This window comes from Pseudophryne corroboree, unplaced genomic scaffold (assembly GCF_028390025.1).
Source record: "Pseudophryne corroboree isolate aPseCor3 unplaced genomic scaffold, aPseCor3.hap2 scaffold_288, whole genome shotgun sequence".
NCBI lineage: Eukaryota > Metazoa > Chordata > Amphibia > Anura > Myobatrachidae > Pseudophryne > Pseudophryne corroboree.
In genome coordinates, this window is record NW_026969545.1 from 43,844 (window position 1) to 63,958 (window position 20,115).

At 44.0% G+C, this 20,115-nt stretch overlaps 1 pseudogene; it reads right to left on the reverse strand.

Moving 5' to 3' along the window:
- Positions 1–4,932: 4,932 nt before the first annotated feature.
- LOC135014719 (5S ribosomal RNA) lies at positions 4,933–5,050 on the reverse strand (annotated as a pseudogene).
- Positions 5,051–20,115: the final 15,065 nt, after the last annotated feature.

Below are 20,115 nucleotides of genomic sequence, written 5' to 3' on the forward strand. Positions count from 1 at the left end.
GTGTGTGTAGTGTGTCGGTACACGTGTGTCGACATGTCTGAGGAAGAAGGCTATATTAGAGAGGAGCGGGAGCAAATGAATGTGGTGTCTCCGCCGACAGCTGATTGGATGGATATGTGGAATGTTTTAAATGCTAGTGTAAACTCATTGCACAAAAGATTAGACAAGGCAGAAGCTTTGGGACAGTCAGGGTTTCAACCCATGCCTGATCCTATGTTGCAGGGACTGTCAGGGTCTCATAAGCACCCACTATCCCAGATTGTTGACACAGATACCGACACGGATTCTGACTCCAGTGTCGATTACGATGATGCAAAGTTACAGCCAAAATTGGCAAAATCCATTCGATTTATGATTATGGCAATAAAAGATGTTTTGCACATCACAGAGGAACCCCCTGTCGCTGACAAGAGGGTACATATGTACAAGGGAAAGAAGCCTGAGGTAACCTTTCCCCCCTCACACGAGCTGAACGAGTTATGTGAAAAAGCTTGGGAATCTCCAGATAAAAGACTGCAGATTTCCAAAAGGATTCTTATGGCGTATCCTTTCCCATCAACGGATAGGTTACGATGGGAATGCTCCCCTAGGGTGGACAAAGCATTAACACGCTTATCCAAGAAGGTAGCCCTCCCGTCCCAGGATACGGCTACCTTCAAAGAGTGTGCTGACCGCAAACAGGAGATTACCCTTAAGTCCATTTATACACATTCAGGTACCTTACTCAGACCGGCAATTGCGTCGGCCTGGGTGTGTAGTGCTGTAGCGGCATGGACAAATACCTTATCTGAGGGGATGGATAGCCTAGACAAGGATACTATTTTATTGACCCTGGGGCATATAAGAGATGCTGTCCTATATATGTGTGTATGCAAACTACAGGTGGTGCTGCAGGGCCCACACCCTTTTACTTGTCTTGTAGAGCAGCTCTGAAGCTGTTACAGTGCCCAGCTGCTGAAAGAAATCAGCTTGAATGCTTCAGGGGCTTGGGCATGGCCAACATGAGCCCCACACCGAAGGAGGGTGGGGTGTTTAATGCAAACTTGGGGTTATACAAGCGCCGCAAAAGGCCGCCATGCCCTGCATGCCCCTTTTCTCTTTTCATATACAGATGAGGGTTCCAGCCAACTTTGGCCCACTGCTTGGATGACATCACCGTATGCAAATCCGTCTGCTGCAGACCTTCCCCCAGGAATGCTTGCAATAGTTGTTGCATATGGTTTAATGTCTGAGGGTGCTTCAGTATTAGGCAGCCTTCCGCCCTCCCATGTTCATCTGAAAAGATGTGGTCTCCCTGCAGTTGTTGTCCCCAGACGAGAGTTCCCTTGTGCTTCCTCAGTTAAATCTCCTTAACTTGACGGGGGTGTGCCCGAGCAGCCGCCCTCCCCAGCCCTATCCCAACACATACTTATCTTGCATATGAGATCTCTTGATCATGAAGATAGTTCTCACAGGTTGAGGTTCATCCTGGCCCCGCTCCCCGCTGGAGAGCGCTGATGGGGACAGCAGCGGGGCTTCAGCAGAAGGGTGAGTATGTGTGGCCAGAGACCTCCCTTCCCATGTGCAGGCCTGCAGAGTCTGCCACGCAGGATGGGGCATGTGGCACTCTCCCTCCCAGGGGCTCTTCCAGATGTAGCTCCTCAGCAGTATTTTTCCCGGGCTGCGCGGCGCTCTCCCCGACTGGCATCCGCCCTGGAACACTGCCTTCCTCAACGCAACATCAGCAGGGGGCCCTGGCCTCATCACCATCCCAGGTCTTTCTCATGTATGTATCATGTATGTGTGTGTGATATATGTATGAATCATATATGTTTGTGATATATATATATATATATATATATATATATGTATGTATCTATCTATCTATCTATCGTATGTGTGTGTATATATATGTATCTATCATGTATGTATGTATGTATCTATCTTGTATGTATGTGTTCTATCTATCTATCTATCTATCTATCTATCTATCTATCTATCTATCTATCTATCTATCTATCTATCTATCGTGTGTGTGATATATGTATGTATCTATCATGTATGTGTTATATGTATGTATCACACCTTCCTCTATACATATACATACATACATACATACATACACACACACACCTATATCTGTACGTACACTGACATACACACACCAACATCTATAGATAAACACGCTGACCCCTAAATGTACACCAACGTACCCACACCTGCATCTATACCTACACATGCTGACACGTGGACGTACACCGGCTTACCCACATGTGAATCTATACATACATGTGCTGACACCTGGACATACACTGATGTACCCACACCTAACATCTATACATACACATGCTAACACCTGGACGTATACAGACGTACCCACATTTGCATCCATGCATATATAGATGTAGGTGTGTGTACGTCAGTGTACGTCCAGGTGTCAACGCGTGTATGTATAGATGCAGGTGTGGGTACGTCTGTGTATGTCCAGGTGTCAGAATGTGTATGTATAGGTGCAGGTGTGGGAACGTCAGTGTAGGTTCAGGTGTCAGCGCGTGTATGTATAGATGCAGGTGCTTGTATGTCCAGATGTCAGTGCATGTATGTATAGATGCAAGTGTGGGTACGTCGGTGTATGTCCATTTGTCAGCGCGTGTATATATAGATGCAGGTGCTTGTATGTTGGTGTATGTCCAGGTGTCAGCATGTGTATGTATAGATGCAGGTGTGGGAATGTTGGTGTATGTCCAGGTGTCAGGGCGTGTATGTATGGATATTAGGTGTGGGTACATCAGTGTATGTCCAGGTGTTAGCGCATGTATGTATAGATGCAGGATAATAATCACACAGCGTGCCCCCCACCAACCACAAACCTCCCCCACCCCCCTGTATGACATAAACACCGCTAATTCCACTTACACACAATAATTTCAGTTTGCGACCAGGAGCCGGCAATGTATGTGCACCCAAATGAAGCCACTGTACATGCCCTGCAGGCTGCTATGTACTGCACAGGTGCAACAAATGTAAATGCCCTATCTTTAAAATGGGGCATATTTTACTAAATTAAAAAAACCTGTAACTTTCTGTAAAACCTTAACCCCAAAAGGCACTACACTAACATCGGGGTGTAGAGTTGGATCTTGATCCAAGGCACCAACAGGCTAAAGCTTTGACTGTTCCCAGGATGCCTTGCACCGCCTCCTCTACAACCCTGCCCAGTGGCGTAACTAGACCTTTGTGGGCCCCATAGCAAAATTCTGAATGGGCCCACCAGCACTTAACAAGAATGAGTGGCGTTTGGGGTCAGAAAAGTAGAGGGGAAGGGTTCTGACAGAGTAGGGGGCAGGACATGAATGAATAGAAACTGAGGTGTCCATTATATAAAGAAATACAGTATGTGTGTCTGTGTGTATATCACACACACACACATATAAGGGAAATTCAAATGCCCTCAATTATTGCGCCCATTACACTCTGGTTTAGGTGCACAAAGCACCTAAACCTGAATAAAGTAATGGGCGCGATCATGAAAAGACACCGTTTGGTTGCCCAAATGGGTCTCTTTGCACACATTTCAGCTTGTTTCCCCTGGGGGTAGCGAGCTGAAATAAACATGTCGCACCCGTTGGCAGCAACATTAGAATAGCTGCTGACGGGCACGATTGAGGGAGGAAAGGGACATTTGAATCCAGCCCATAGATGCAATGTGAATATGTAATTTGTACCTTCCTATCTTAAAATGTATATAGTAGTGTTTACACTAGAGGTCTTTCCGAACCCCCTAATCCTAACATTGTAATTTGCTTTAGGGCGCACCTCCAATTAGTCTAGTGTTTCGGATTTTCACATTAAATACTTTCTTGCATTGGTTGGTTAAAGATTAGATCGTATATTTTTCTAGATATAGCTGTGCATAGTCTACAAGGCTACATGCTTCTCCCCTAACTAGAGATGTGCAGCGGGCATTTTTCGTGTTTCATGTTTTGGTTTTGGTTTCGGATCCGCAGTTGTGTTTTGGATACGGACGCGTTTTGGCAAAACCACCCTTTCGGGTTTTGTATTCGGGTGATTTTTTTTTAAAACCTCAAACAGCTAAAATCATAGAATTTGGGGGTAATTTTGATCCTATAGTATTAAGCTCAATAACCATAATTTCTACTCCTTTCCAGTCTATTCTGAACACCTCACACCTCCCAATATTATTTTTAGTCCTAAAATTTGCACCAAGGTCCCTGGATGACTAAGCTAAGCGACCCAAGTGGGCAGCACAAACACCTGGCCCATCTAGGAGTGGGAGCAAACATAGAATAAAGAAGACTCTTTTTTGGGTGCACTCTTGTTAAATGTGTATTTATGAATAATATTAAAACATAAAGTTTTATTATGCTTAATTAAAATATTGTCCGTATCCACTCATTCTCCCCATGAAATTAATATGTATCATATATCACAAGACGGAGATACCCATAAATGTATTTGTTGGGGAAACAAGGTTACAAACGGGGTTAGTATGTCCTGGTTTAGTCTATCCCAATATAGACTGGCATGGAGGTGTAGATATAATCACCGTACACCTGTTCTCATGCCATGCCAGTACAAGCAATGCTTGTTTTAATGGGACCAAAATTGGTCATGCAAAAGTAGGTATCAATTACACCGGGAGTGTGTATAACATGTATATTACCTAGTCCTGTCCTCGGCACTCAGACCCTAATGGGTGTGCCTGATATAGTGGAATAAATAATTCCTAATTAATTCTCGCCTGAGAGAGTAATCATACATCTATTCTCATACCGTATCAGTACAGGCAGCGCATGTATTGATGAGACCAAAAATAATCATGTACAAATATTCTTGCCTGAAAGAAATTATCAGGAAAAATAAATACAGGTGGGAAAGAAGAGGTAGTGGTGATACTGCTGTTGGTATTGATTTTTAAATTGAAACAGCCTCAGATTACTACACTGGGTATTCTCTGAGGGTCACCCCTCAGATACTGACCCAGCCCATCACCGTTTTGCTTCCAAGATCAGACGAGATTGGGCTCTAGCGGTGAGGTATGATAGTAACCTGTAAATGGGGTGTTCCACTCACCAATGAGAGTGCACCTAAATGGTAGATTAAGGGAGAAGTGTGGATCTGCTGTCCCTGTTAGACCTGGGATTGCTCCCAGGAATCATGGATGAGAGTCCACGAAAATAAGGAAAGTAATGAATTCTTTGTTAGAAACACAATACACTATTCAGGCAAAATTGCACATCTGTATTGTCTATGGTATGTGTTCACGGTATCACCGTATGCATGAGTCGTGGAAAATGCCCTATTATGGGAGAAAATTTCATCCACACATTTTCATTTCAATTTGAACAACATATCCAATAGTATCAGAAAAAGAGGTCTCAGATACAATGTATGTAAGAATATATGACGGGTAAAGGTAATATAGTAATCAAGTACAGCATGCGTGTATCACGGCTGGAGCTATCATCTCCATTCATTGGTTACACCCGGGATAGATATGCTGTCTTAAACATCAATTAGTGTATATACCACCAAATAATCACAAAAACTGATAGAAAACATAATCATATCAAAGATGATACCGATTACCGCCCAGATCCCTGGGTCAGTTAAGGGTGATGGGTAGTATTGGTATTCTCCCGTGTAGGATCCTATTGCATGCCTTGCTCAGAGTCCTTCTTGCATATTGGATAGGAAAACGCGTTTCACCCGTAACAACGGGCTTGCTCACTTCCAATGCTGCTATTTTAGCGTTGTGCTGGGTTTAAAAACCCTGTTATTCATTAGTCAGCCAATGGCTGCTCGTTCCTAATTGAAAGTACAGCTCCCGCTGTGTTCGGCGGAAGCCGTGGTTGCGTATGTGGTTGCTTAGCAACCCAGGGAGTGTCAGCCTATCAGGGGTAACGGGGAGGTCCCACGTCCCGGACGGAAAGGGAAGCGGTTCATCTTCCGCTATATCAATGAGTGTATATCTGGTTGCTGGGCAACCTGGAGGGTTCCGGCTTGTGGGAGGTGAGGGGGAGGTCCTATTCACGGGGACGCTCAGGAAAAGGGACGCTGTATGTGCCTGGCTCTGTTGATATCGGGCCAGACAGCTGCTTTAGCCAAAGCTAGTGTGTGAACGAGTCTGTTACCATGGTAACCATTTATGTATCATGGCCTGAAGTTTCCACTGAAGGTAGCGTCACGTTGCATGGCAACAGGGGAATAACATAAGTGAATAGAGAAAATAAAAATAAAAGGAGAGAGATAGAGGAATTGGCTGGGGTTTCACCACCCAGCTCTGGGCTAATCAGTTTTAATATTTGTAGATTAAATGTTGAAATGGTCAATTAAATGGCCTGTGTGTTGTTGACGAAATGAAATTAAAATGAAAAAAATAAATAAATAAAATTAAAATAAAATTGAAATGAGTACATATAAATTGGATATGAAATAAATCTAAGGATGTTGCATTGCTTGACTGGTTGTATTGATTTGCTAGTATATTTCTTAAGCAGCCCGGGTTATTTATTGGTGGGGTTATGGGTATTGGTCTATCTTGACTGTGGTGGGATATGGATGGTGCCATCTAGGAGTGGCACTGCAGTGTCAGACAGGATGGCACTTAAAAAAATAGCCCCAAACAGCACATGATGCAAAGATAAATAAAAAAAGAGGCGCAAGATGAAATTGTAGTGTGTCTCTCCTGCTCAGTGTCAGTTCTCAGTAGTATCCTCATCAGTGCTCAGTATCACTGCTCATTGTCTTGTGCTGCAATGTGGTGCTCAGTATACTAGAGTACATTACTAATAGTCCAGTGCTGCATCTTGCTGCTCAGTGTCAGTTCTAGTATCCTCATCAGTGCTCAGTATCACTGCTCACTGTCTTGTGCTGCATTGTGGTGCTCAGTATACTACAGAACATTACTAATAGTCCAGTGCTGCATCTGGCTGCTCAGTGTCAGTTCTAGTAATCTATCAGTGCTCCGTATCACTGCTCATTGTCTTGTGGTGCTCAGTATACTACAGTACATTACTAATACTCCAGTGTCTTGTGCCGCATATGGCTGCTGTAGGGTGCTGTGGTAGTGTCCTGTCACTGTGCATATGTCATCATTCCAGTCACAGTGATATCTGGTATCTATCTAGTGGTATCTAATTCCAGACATTACCACCGTCTAATTCCAGATATATTACTGGCATATAATTCCACACATTAAAAAATGGAGAACAAAAAGGTGGAGGGTAAAATAGGGAAAGATCAAGATCCACTTCCACCTAGTGCTGAAGCTGCTGCCACTAGTCAAGGCAGAGACAATTCAATGCCATCAACATTATGTAATGATTATACGATACATTATATATCATATCATTGTATGGTTGTAAAATACAACTTAAAAACTTTAATGAATAAATACATAAAGTAGCTTTTATGTAACCTTTTTAAACCTATTAGCATAGACCGAATCTCATCGTGTGTATAGGCCTTTAGTTCAACAACAGCATGGGACCAGTTAGTGTGTTTTGACCACTGCACAGCACCTGGTGTTATATAGTAAGCACCACTATGGCATAGTATACAGCATTATGGGCCTGATATGAGTGTGACCAGCGGTGATGTGGAATGCAGTAGGAGGTGCTGTTTAGCAAGCACCACTTCTATATTCACCATGCAGTATATTGTGTGAATATAGAAGTGTTGGCTGTGTTATGTATTAGAGTAATTATTGCAGCTCCCAGCTAAAATTGCAACAATGTAATTTAGTGACAAGCTGCAGAGATTAACCCTTTCTGTGGCTGCTGCACAACCTCTATTCATATCGCTGAATTCAATTAGAGAGATGTTCTCACCCCGCGAGCAAGCGCAGGTATATGCCACACTTAAATGTATGGGTATGGTCTCAATAAAATGAGCGTAGCCTTGCAGGCAAAGACTACCTTACACCCTAGTTCTTGACCCTGCACCAACAGACCTCGGCCACCACAGGGAAAAAAGTACAGTAATTTCCACCATGTTAAGCCCCACACATTAATGCCCTTTGGAACATATTATGTCACACACCACAATATCTGTGATACACTATGCCCTACAGTAAAGCTTCTAATTACTTTTACAAAAACTGCTCAACGCCAAGAGTTTCACGTGCTGGGTGTCATGCTCATTGCCAGGGGTTTCACTCTCTGGGTGTCATGCTCATTGCCAGGGGGAACGCAGTAGGAGGTGTTATATAGTAAGCACCACTATGGCATAGTATATAGCATTATATATATTGTGAGCACTGGTGATGTTGAGTGCAGTAGAGCTGCTGCTGGGTAATTACAATTTACTACAACCACCAATATATTCTGCTGCACTATATATATGCAAAGCTAATTCTGCTGGGTAATTACAATTGACTACAACCACCAATATATTCTGCTGCACTATATCTATATTTGCAAAGCTAATTCTGCTGGGTAATTACAATTGACTACAACCACCAATATATTCTGCTGCACTATATCTATATATGCAAAGCTAATTCTGCTGAGTAATTACAATTGACTACAACCACCAATATATTCTGCTGCACTATATCTATATATGCAAAGCTAATTCTGCTGGGTAATGCAAATTGAAACATTATTGCATAGTATGTGATTTTTAAGTACTTTTTTAAAGTTTTGAATGATAAAGACCCAGTTTAATCTTTGTGGAATGCCTGGTTGTTGTTTTTAAGGTAATTTATTGCCTGGCATTTGAGGTGGGGGGGGTTTGGTTACAGATTTCAATTATTGGTTTTACTTGTAATAGTCTTCTTCTTAAGTCCAATGGTGTAGGCTGTGCAAAGCCGTTTGGCTGTGCATTTATTGATCCAAGCGTGCATTTTTATCAAAGCGTGATAAAATTGACACATAACAGCAGCGTTCAATCAGCGTTAATTTATCTTCAGCTGATATCGATTGTGAATTGACGTTTCTTCTCTTCTTGTCACCTACAGTTAATTACAATTGACTACAACCACCAATATATTCTGCTGCACTATATCTATATATGCAAAGCTAATTCTGCTGGGTAATGCAAATTGAAACATTATTGCATAGTATGTGATTTTGAAGTACTTTTTTAAAGTTTTGAATGATATAGACCCAGTTTAATCTTTGTGGAATGCCTAGTTGTTGTTTTTAAGGTAATTTATTGCCTGGCATTTGAGGGGGTGGGGTGTGGTTACAGATTTCAATTATTGGTTTCACTTGTAATAGTCTTCTACTTAAGTCCAATGGTGTAGGCTGTGCAAAGCCGTTTGGCTGTGCATTTATTGATCTAAGCGTGCATTTTTATCAAAGCGTGATAAAATTGACACATAACAGCAGCGTTCAATCAGCGTTAATTTATCTTCAGCTGATATCGATTGTGAATTGACGTTTCTTCTCTTCTTGTCACCTACAGTTAATTACAATTGACTACAACCACCAATATATTCTGCTGCACTATATCTATATATGCAAAGCTAATTCTGCTGGGTTATGCAAATTGAAACATTATTGCATAGTATGTGATTTTGAAGTACTTTTTTAAAGTTTTGAATGATATAGACCCAGTTTAATCTTTGTGGAATGATTGGTTGTTGTTTTTAAGGTAATTTATTGCCTGGCATTTGAGGGGGTGGGGTGTGGTTACAGATTTCAATTATTGGTTTCACTTGTAATATCTTCTACTTAACTCCAATGGTGTAGGCTGTGCAAAGCCGTTTGGCTGTGCATTTATTGATCTAAGCGTGCATTTTTATCAAAGCGTGATAAAATTGACACATAACAGCAGTGTTCAATCAGCATTAATTTATCTTCAACTGATATCAATTGTGAATTGACGTTTCTTCTCTTCTTGTCACCTACAGGTAATTACAATTGACTACAACCACCAATATATTCTGCTGCACTATATCTATATATGCAAAGCTAATTCTGCTGGGTAATGCAAATTGAAACATTATTGCATAGTATGTGATTTTGAAGTACTTTTTTAAAGTTTTGAATGATATAGACCCAGTTTAATATTTGTGGAATGCCTGGTTGTTGTTTTTAAGGTAATTTATTGCCTGGCATTTGAGGGGGTGGGGTGTGGTTACAGATTTCAATTATTGGTTTCACTTGTAATAGTCTTCTACTTAAGTCCAATGGTGTAGGCTGTGCATTTATTGATCTAAGCATGCATTTTTATCAAAGCGTGATAAAATTGACACATAACAGCAGTGTTCAATCAGCATTAATTTATCTTCAGCTGATATCGATTGTGAATTGACGTTTCTTCTCTTCTTGTCACCTCCAGGTAATTACAATTGACTACAACCACCAATATATTCTGCTGCACTATATCTATATATGCAAAGCTAATTCTGCTGGGTAATGCAAATTGAAACATTATTGCATAGTGCAGTGATTTTCAACCTTTTTTTACTCACGGCACACCTAACAATATTTTAAAATTGCCAAGGCACACCATCAGTTCCCCACAGGAAAAAAACAAAACACACACACACACACACACACACACACACACACACACACACACACACACACACACACATTGGCCCTTACAGTAAAAAAAAAATCCACACATACATTGGCCTACACAGAAAAAACAATCACATTGCTCCCCACATAAATCCTATTGCTCCCCACATAAATCAATCACATTTCTCTCCACATAAATCCTATTGCTCTCCACATGAATTATTCACATTGTTCCCCCCATAAATCCATAAATTCTATTGCTCCCCACAAGAGAAATAGCATAACAAATATTAGCCCGTACCGGTCAGCTGTCCTCCTCCCTGTCCCTCAAAGGCGGGGGTTGTTCATAGTGGAGTGCCGCAAATACTGAGCAGCAGGCGGTCGGGCAGGTGTGGATGTGGGTGGGCAAGGAAAGCTGTGGATGCAGGCGGGAACTGGAAGATGTGTATGCAGGCGGATGGGCTGGCTGGGTGGTGAGATGCGAGGGCCGTGACCTATGATATCACACTGCCGCGTCTTCAAGGCATAGGTCACGGACAGAGGATGACTGATCCTTTAAGAAGAGCCCGGGCCAACAGTTCACTCTGAGGTTGCAGGAAGCTGCTCTGGCTCCGCGACACACCTTGCAACTGGTTGCGGCACACTAGTGTGCCACGGCACACTGGTTGAAAAAGCCTGGCATAGTGTGTGATTTTGAAGTACTTTTTTAAAGTTTTGAATGATATAGACCCAGTTTAATCTTTGTGGAATGCCTGGTTGTTGTTTTTAAGGTAATTTATTGCCTGGCATTTGAGGGGGTGGGGTGTGGTTACAGATTTCAATTATTGGTTTCACTTGTAATAGTCTTCTACTTAAGTCCAATGGTGTAGGCTGTGCAAAGCCATTTGGCTGTGCATTTATTGATCTAAGCGTGCATTTTTATCAAAGCGTGATAAAATTGACACATAACAGCAGTGTTCAATCAGCGTTCAATCGAAGTGAAAAAGAAGGAAAACAGAAGCACACCAATCTAACAAAACAAAGAAAACTGAAGAACTAATAACAAATGTGAGTCACTTACTCCTCAGATCACTCACCTCCTGATTGTTGCATCTGATTACATAGCACAGAACTACCACCTTACTTGGACATTTCATAAACCATCCATTTCACCTACAAATGCCTGTATCTGTATTATTGTAATTTTGTTTTTTAAGCACAGCTGCACCAATGCAATTTTACCTGCAAACACTTAAAACATCTAACATAATTACCATTGCTTCTTAAACCTCTCACAATCCTTTCATTTCTTACACTCCAAATACATTTCTGCACCCACTTTATCTACGCTTTTGACTCATTTCATACTAAATCTACACCCCTTGAGCCTACACTGCTTTTCTCACCTGCATTTCTGCAATTCTTCTGCTCGGATTGCCTTACAGTCTCCTCTCCTACTTCCACTACTTCAACCTATTTACCTACTTAACACTATGTCAAGGTTTTCTTATACTCCCCACATCACTCAGTGTCTACCTAATAATGTATCTTTATCCTTCCCCACTAGTCTCCTCCACCTCCTCCTCTCTCCCCTCCTCTGTCTCCCCTCCATCCCTCTGTTTCCTTCCCCCACCTTTCCTGTTACCCCACTTTCATTCACCTCTGCCCCATGGTCCTGCTACCCCACAACTCAGCCCTGCTCCCTCTCTCCCTTCCCTGTCACCTCCCCACACCCCCATCCACATCACACTGACCTCCCTCCCTGCCCACCTCCTGCAGTTTCCCCTCCTAGCTCAGGCACCCGTACCATCACTACTCTCTCATCATCCCTGCCCTCAAAGTTAATCCCACCTCATCGCTACAGCAACCCTGAAAATCTAATTCACATCTCTCCCACAAACTCATACCCCCTATCCTGTGCCCTCTGGAATGCCAGATCTGTTTGTAACAAACTGGTCCCCACTCATGACCTTTTCATTTCCAACTCCCTACACCTACTAGCCATTACTGAAACTTGGATTACGCCCTCTGACACTACTTCTGCTGCTGCTCTCTCTGCTGGGGGCCTTACATTCACACACACACCCCGACCTGGGGGTCGCCATGGGGGTGGTGTTGGGGTCCTTTTACCTGCTAGTTACTCCTACCAACTCATACCACCAGAACCATCCCTTATATTCTCTACATTTGAGGACCACGCCATATGCCTCTTCCAACCAGTCCATCTTAGAGTAGCTGTCATTTACCGCCCCCCTGGCACTGCTTCCAAATTCATCGACAACTTTGCTTCCTGGCTTCCTCACTTCCTCTCTACTGACATTCCCACCATTATCCTAGGTGATTTCAACATCCCTATTGACATCCCCACACAATCCCCTGCCTCTAAACTCCTTAACCTCACCTCTTCACTTGGTCTCTCCCAGTGGACCTCCTCACCCTCCCATGTGAATGGGAGCTCACTGGATCTGGTCTTCACTCACCGCTGTGATATTTCTGATTTTTCCAACTCCCCATTTCCCCTCTCTGACCACCACCTGCTCTCCTTCAACCTATCTCTCTCGACTTCCCCATCTCTACCTCCTAAGGCTACCATCACTAAGCGTAACATTGAAGCTATTGACACCACATTCCTTTCCTCCATGTTTGACTCACTTCTCTCTCCTATTCTCTCTCTCTCATGCCCTGAACAAGCCACTTCCACATACAATGCTTCCCTTACTTCTGCTCTTGACTCTGTTGCTCCACCAACCACTATTCACCCTTGCAAATTAACACCTCAACCCTGGCACACCAAATGCACCAGATATCTGCAAAAATGCTCATGTACTGCTGAGCGACACTGGAGGAAATCACGCTCTAAGGCAGACTTCCTCCATTTCAAACTTATGCTCTCATCCTTCAGTGCTGCCCTTTCTCTTGCTAAACAGTCATACTTCAAGAACCTCATCTCCTCCCAGTCTTCCAACCCCCGGCGCCTCTTTGCCACTCTCAACTCACTCCTCTGCCCACTTCCACCTCGTCTCCCTTCCTCACTCTCTGCTCTTGACTTTGCCACTTACTTCACATCCAAAATTGACTCCATACGTCAGGACATCACATCACACCAGACTATCAGTAACCAGCCTTCTCCCATCCCTTACCAACCCTCCCCATCCCTCGTACCAACTCTGTCATCTTTCTCCCATGCATCTGGAGAGGAAGTCATGGCCCTCATTCGTTCCTGTCCCCTCACCACCTCCCCACTTGACCCTATCCCCTCCCGCCTCCTTTGCCACCTCTCTTCTTCTGCTTGTTCCCATCTTTCCCACCTTCTCAATCTCTCCCTCTCATCAGGCACTGTCCCCTCTGCCTTCAAGCACGCTCTCATCTCTCCTATTCTTAAAAAAACCTACCCTTGATCCAAACACTCTCTCCAACTACCGACCCATCTCTCTCCTCCCTTTTGCCTCCAAACTCCTTGAGCGTATTGTCTACAACCGCCTTACTTCCTTTCTTTCCTCACACTCACTGCTTGACCCATTCCAGTCTGGCTTCCGTCCTCTCCACTCCACTGAAACTGCCCTTACAAAAGTATGCAATGACCTCCATGCTGCTAAATCTAAGGGACACTACTCTCTACTTATTCTACTTGATCTCTCTGCTGCTTTTGACACTGTGGATCATCCTCTCCTACTGCAAATCCTTCACTCCATTGGTCTGCGTAACACTGCCCTCTCTTGGTTGTCGTCCTACCTTTCTGACCGTTCATTCTCTGTCTCCTCTCATGACTCCACCTTCCCCTCACTTCCACTAACTGTAGGGGTACCCCAAGGTTCTGTCCTTGGTCCTCTTCTCTTCTCTCTCTATACGTCCTCACTAGGTAAGCTCATTAGTTCTTTTGGTTTCCAATATCATCTCTATGCTGATGACACTCAAATCTATTGTTCCTCTCCAGACCTCTCCCCTACTCTCCTCACTCGTATATCCAACTGTCTCTCTGCTATCTCTTCCTGGATGTCCCAGCGCTTTCTTAAACTTAACATGTCTAAGACCGAGCTGATCATCTTCCCTCCCTCCCGCATAATCTCACCTCCTACAATCGCACTACTATCTCCTCTACCCCCCAAGCGCGCTGTCTTGGAGTAATCCTTGACTCCTCCCTCTCCTTCAAACCACACATTCAGCACCTCTCACAAACCTGCCGTTTTCATCTAAAAAATATTTCCAGGATCAGACCCTTTCTGACCCAGGATGCTACTAAGACTCTTATCCACTCACTGGTCATCTCCAGACTGGACTGCTGTAATCTCTTCCTGACTGGCATTCCTGACAAATACCTCTCTCCACTCCAATCTATCCTCAATGCTGCTGCCCGGCTCATTTTCCTCACCAAACGCACTACGTCCACCTCTCCTCTCTTACTAGTCCTTCACTGGCTCCCCTTCCCTTTCAGAATCCATTTCAAGCTTCTCACACTTGCTTACAAAGCCCTCACCCACTCCTCTCCCATCTACATCTCTGATCTTATCTCGCTTTACACTCCCACCCGTCCTCTTCGCTCTGCTAATGCACACCGACTCTCCTGCCTACGGATTACTTCCTCCCACTCCTACCTCCAAGATTTTTCACGTGCTGCACCACTTCTCTGGAATTCCCTACCTCTCCCCCTCAGACTCTCCACCTCTCTACAAAACTTCAAACGGGCTCTCAAGACCCACTTCTTCACCAAACCCAGCCAAATCTCATCCTAAACCTCTGTTCCATGCTCTCTATGTACCCCATCTGTCTCACCCCTGTCTGTCTACCCCTCCCTTTTAGAATGTAAGCTCTCACGAGCAGGGCCCTCTTCCCTCATGTGCTTACTCTTTTCTTACTTTAATAATCTTCAGCTGCACCAAATCCAGCAGTCTTCTGCCACCTGATACTTATTCCAGTGTCATCTGCTGATGTAGCTATGTTTATTTACCCTGTACTTGTCCTATATTGTCGTCAACTGTAAGTTGCTGTTTTCCTGTTTGATTATTTATGTACTCTGTAATTGGGCACTGCGGAACCCTTGTGGCGCCATATAAATAAAGGATAATAATAATAATAATAAATAATATAATATATAGCAGTACGGTACAGTAGGCCACTGCTCTACCTACCTCTGTGTCGTCAAGTATACTATCCATCCATACCTGTGGTGCATTTTAGAAAAAAACATGTCTCGGCAGAGCAATCTATAAATCCATCATTTTTCAGACAGCAACAGTGGGTATTGTAATAGTCACCCAATCCATCACTTTTATAGGGTTACATGCACCCACATGCTACAGCCTGTCTCAATAATTTTACTGTCACGCTGTGTGTGTTTGTGTTTTTATTTGGGTATTTTTTGTTGTTGTAGAACTACAGGTACCAGCAAGCCCGTTATTTCCCCGCCTGCTGGTACTTGAGGTTCTCCAAGTACCAGCAAGCGGGGGAGGCTTGCTGGGCCTTTAAGTTCCACAACGAAAAAACAATATTCTTTTTTTACACACATGGCTATCAGCCCGGCACCCACCACCCAGGGGTGCTAGGGACAGCCTCGGGCTTCACCCCTGGCCCTTGGGTGCCTCGAGGGGAGGAACCTCTTGATTTAAGGGGTCCCCACTCCTCCAGGGAACCCCGGCCAGGGGTGACTAGTTGGAGGGGTAATGCCAGGGCCGCAGGGACCTACATAAAAGTGTCCCCCGGCTGTGGCATTATCTCTCTGGCTAGTGGAGCCCGGTGCTGGTTTTAAAAATATGGGGGACCCCTACATCTATTGTCCCACGTATTTTTGGAACCTGGACCGGTCTAAGAGCCCGGTGCTAGTTGTCTAAATACGGGGAACCCCTGTCCAATTTTTCCCCCAGTATTTAAATAACCAGGACCGGCTCAAAGAGCCCGAGGCTGGTTATACTAAGGAGGAATGACCTCACGCATTTTTTTTAACCCATTCAGACCCTTCTCCTTTAAGATAATGGAAGCCCTGGACAACAAAATTGCATTCATGTCCTCCTCCCTCACCCTTCCCAGTCCCAAACACTCATTTTTTTTTCTTTAAAAATTTATAATATATAACGAGAACAATGAGCAGGCAGGCAGCGGGCATTGGCGGCATCGGACTGAGATAGAAATTAGTGGTGGAGGGCTGGGTCAGTTGATTGTGGGCGAGTTTGTAAGCCATTGGCGGTGGCAGCGGGTATCGGCTCAGAGGCAGTAGCGGGCATTGGCTAAGGGTCATCGGCAGGATTCGGCGGACATTATGGCTGTAGTGCCTCACTAGCCACTGACCTCACCGCACGCCACTGTGGGACAGATGTAACATGCAGAGAGAGGTAGATTTGGGAGGGGGAATGTCCTAGCATAACTGTTAATTGCAGTGTAATACTGTAATTCAGCTGTGCAGCATTTGTGGCTAAATGTCAAAGAAGCCAGTATTTACCCTGCATGCAAAACAATAAATGTATTTGAACATACCTCCCAACTATCCCAATTTTTGCAGGACAGTCACTTTTTTGGGGAATGTCCAGCTAACCAAAACAACCCCCCCCCCCCTTCCCATGGGGAAGGGGGGGGGGGTGGAAGGCTCCCTGTAGCTTGTTGCTCTGCAAATATGCACATTGTGGGTAATTCAGACCTGATCGCTAGGGTGTGTTTTTTGCATCCCTGTAATCAGGTAGTTGCCGCCTACAGCGGAAGGGAAAATTTGCTGTGCAGGTGTGTGATCACATGTGCACAAGAGCTGCACAGCTCAGCACTTACTCAGCCATTGAGGTGACGTCACAGATCCTCCCACAAAACGCCGGGTCCCTCCAGTGTTTTTCCAGACACTCCCTAGAAACATTCAGTTGCCACCCACACAAACACCCTCTTCTTGTCAATCTTCTTGTGATCTCCGGACCGTCGCACTTACGCATTGTGGCGCATACGCATGTGCAGTGCAGACCAGATTGCCCGCTGGGTGAAAATAAATTGAAGCGATCTGGTCTGAATAAGCCTCAATGTCTATTCACGGGAGACAGAGGGGCTGGGGCATGGCCAGCAGCTCACAGAGCACCTATAATGACAAAAATGGGAGACATGGCTCATGATCGCGATATACCTGCGAAGGTACGCCCTCTACTGATTGACAGGCAGAGGCATTCGCATTTTCTGCGGGGCACCCGGAGAAAATGTAGGCACACGCACAGGATGGACCCTGCGTATATGCCCCCATCCTCTTCATAGTTTTTGCGGTTGGAACGCGTATTACGATCCAAACTGAATTAGGCCCTATGTCTTATATACACGAGCAGTGTGAAAACATCAATCGATGGGGGTAATTCCAAGATGATCGCAGCAGGAATTTTGTTAGCAGTTGGGCAAAACCATGTGTACTGCAGGGGAGGCAGATATAACATGTGCAGAAAGAGTTAGATTTGGGTGAGTTATTTTGTTTCTGTGCAGGGTAAATACTGACTGCTTTATTTTTACACTGCAAATTAGATTGCAGATTGAACACACCACACCCAAATCTAACTCTCTCTGCACATGTTAAATCTGCCTTCCCTGCAGTGCACATAGGTGGTCATTCCGAGTTGTTCGCTCTGTAATTTTCTTCGCATCGCAGCGATTTTCCGCTTAATGCGCATGCGCAATGATCACACTGCGACTGCGCCAAGTAAATTTGCTATGCAGTTAGGAATATTACTCACGGTTTTTTCATCGTTCTGGTGATCGTAATGTGATTGACAGGAAGTGGGTGTTTCTGGGCGGAAACAGGCCGCTTTAGGGGCGTGTGGGAAAAAATGCTACAGTTTCTGGGAAAAACGCGGGAGTGGCTGGAGAAACGGAGGAGTGTCTGGGCGAATGCTGGGTGTGTTTGTGACGTCAAACCAGGAACGACAAGCACTGAACTGATCGCACTGGCAGAGTAAGTCTCGAGCTACTCAGAAACTGCACAGAGATGTCTTATCGCAATATTGCAAATCTTTCGTTCGCAATTTTAAGATGCTAAGATTCACTCCCAGTAGGCGGCAGCTTAGCGTGTGCAATGCTGCTAAAAGCAGCTTGCGAGCGAACAACTCGGAATGAGGGCCATGGGGGGTAATTCTGAGTTGATCGCAGCAGGATTTTTGTTAGCAGTTGGGCAAAACCATGTGCACTGCATTTACGAACAGATGATTTTTTTATATAAATTTTAAAATGTTAGTAAATGTGTGTTTTTTTCAACCTGGAAGCCCAACATCGATTAAGATCGATCTTAAATAGACCCCTGGGTTTTAAGGATAACCATGGTTGAGTCCAATGGTTAATTCACATTGACCGAAGTTCTAATTAAGTCACCTGTGCTCAAGCATGATATCCTTAAAATCTGGATTGCAATGACAGCATTTTGGAACTATGCCTAAGGGTTTAATTTTTACATATATCCACTGACAATAAATCTACCTACAATATCCCTGTAACTGTTATGATTACAGTATTTCACTAAATAATTTAATTTGCTGAACCTTCTGTAAAAAGAAATATTAAGCTGCTGTAATTCCCAGATGCAGCAAATTTGTTAGCTAGTGGGCAAAACCATGTGCACTGCAGGGATGGGGGGGGGGGCAGATGTAACATTTGCAGAGAGATTTAGGTGGGTTATATTGTTTGTGTGCAGGGTAAATACTGGCTGTTTTGTTTTTACACTGCAATTTAGATTTCAGTTTGAACACACCGCACCAAAATCTAACTCTCTCTGCACATATTATACACCCCCCCCCCCTGCAGTGTACATGGTTTTAGCTAATAAATTTGCTGCTGTGATCAGATCTGAGTTAAGCCCTATGTATTTGGCACTGGCAAAGGGTTAGAGGCCTTGCTGTAGAGCTCACACCTTTCTTATCATGCATTGTAATATTTCCTATGTCCTGATGTTGTGCTCTCTGCTCCATCCAAGTAAACAGCAATGTAGCATGGCTATCAAAGAGCGTGAAGTTTGCAGATTTCCTGGGATTAATGCTAAGGAATGCTATTCCAGAGGCTGCTGCTTTAATTCAAGTGTCACTGGGGTTAAATGGTGTTTTTACCTTAAAAACACAGGTAGAGTATATAGTACAGTGGTAAAGTGGGAGCATGTAGTGCTATTGATTACAGATTTGATGGAGCTTAAACATGGATAAGGTCCATGGCTCTAAGAGTTTATCTTGTGTATCCTTTATTCTTAGTCATGGTCAGATAAGATTAGAAAATACCATTTAAGTGGAAATTTCCTGTTAGCTGTTTTTCAGTTTGCTCAACTGTCTGATTAACTGGTCCTAAAAAAGGACCAAAGGAGCTAAATTGCCCTGTGATCTAGCTAAATTGCCCCAGTAAAAAAAAAAAAAAAAACTAAGCTGCTGTAATTCCTGGATGTTTCCTTACTGCATCAACAGGAAGTGACAAGAAACAATGTAATGTGGAACCGTACAGCAGAAGGGATTGCGGCTACCCCACAATAAGTGCAGCGGAATGTAAGAAGAGGAATTGTTGCTTTGACTGCAGCATTCCCGGGGTTAACTGGTGTTTCTTCAAGTCACAAGGTATGGAGCTGCTGTATAGTTACTCGCAAGTCAGTAGTTGTATGATGCTCACACCTGTTAAGCTGGATACACACAGAATGCCCTACACAGGGGGTGAAATGAGCGCCCCCCCCACCCCCCGTACGCTC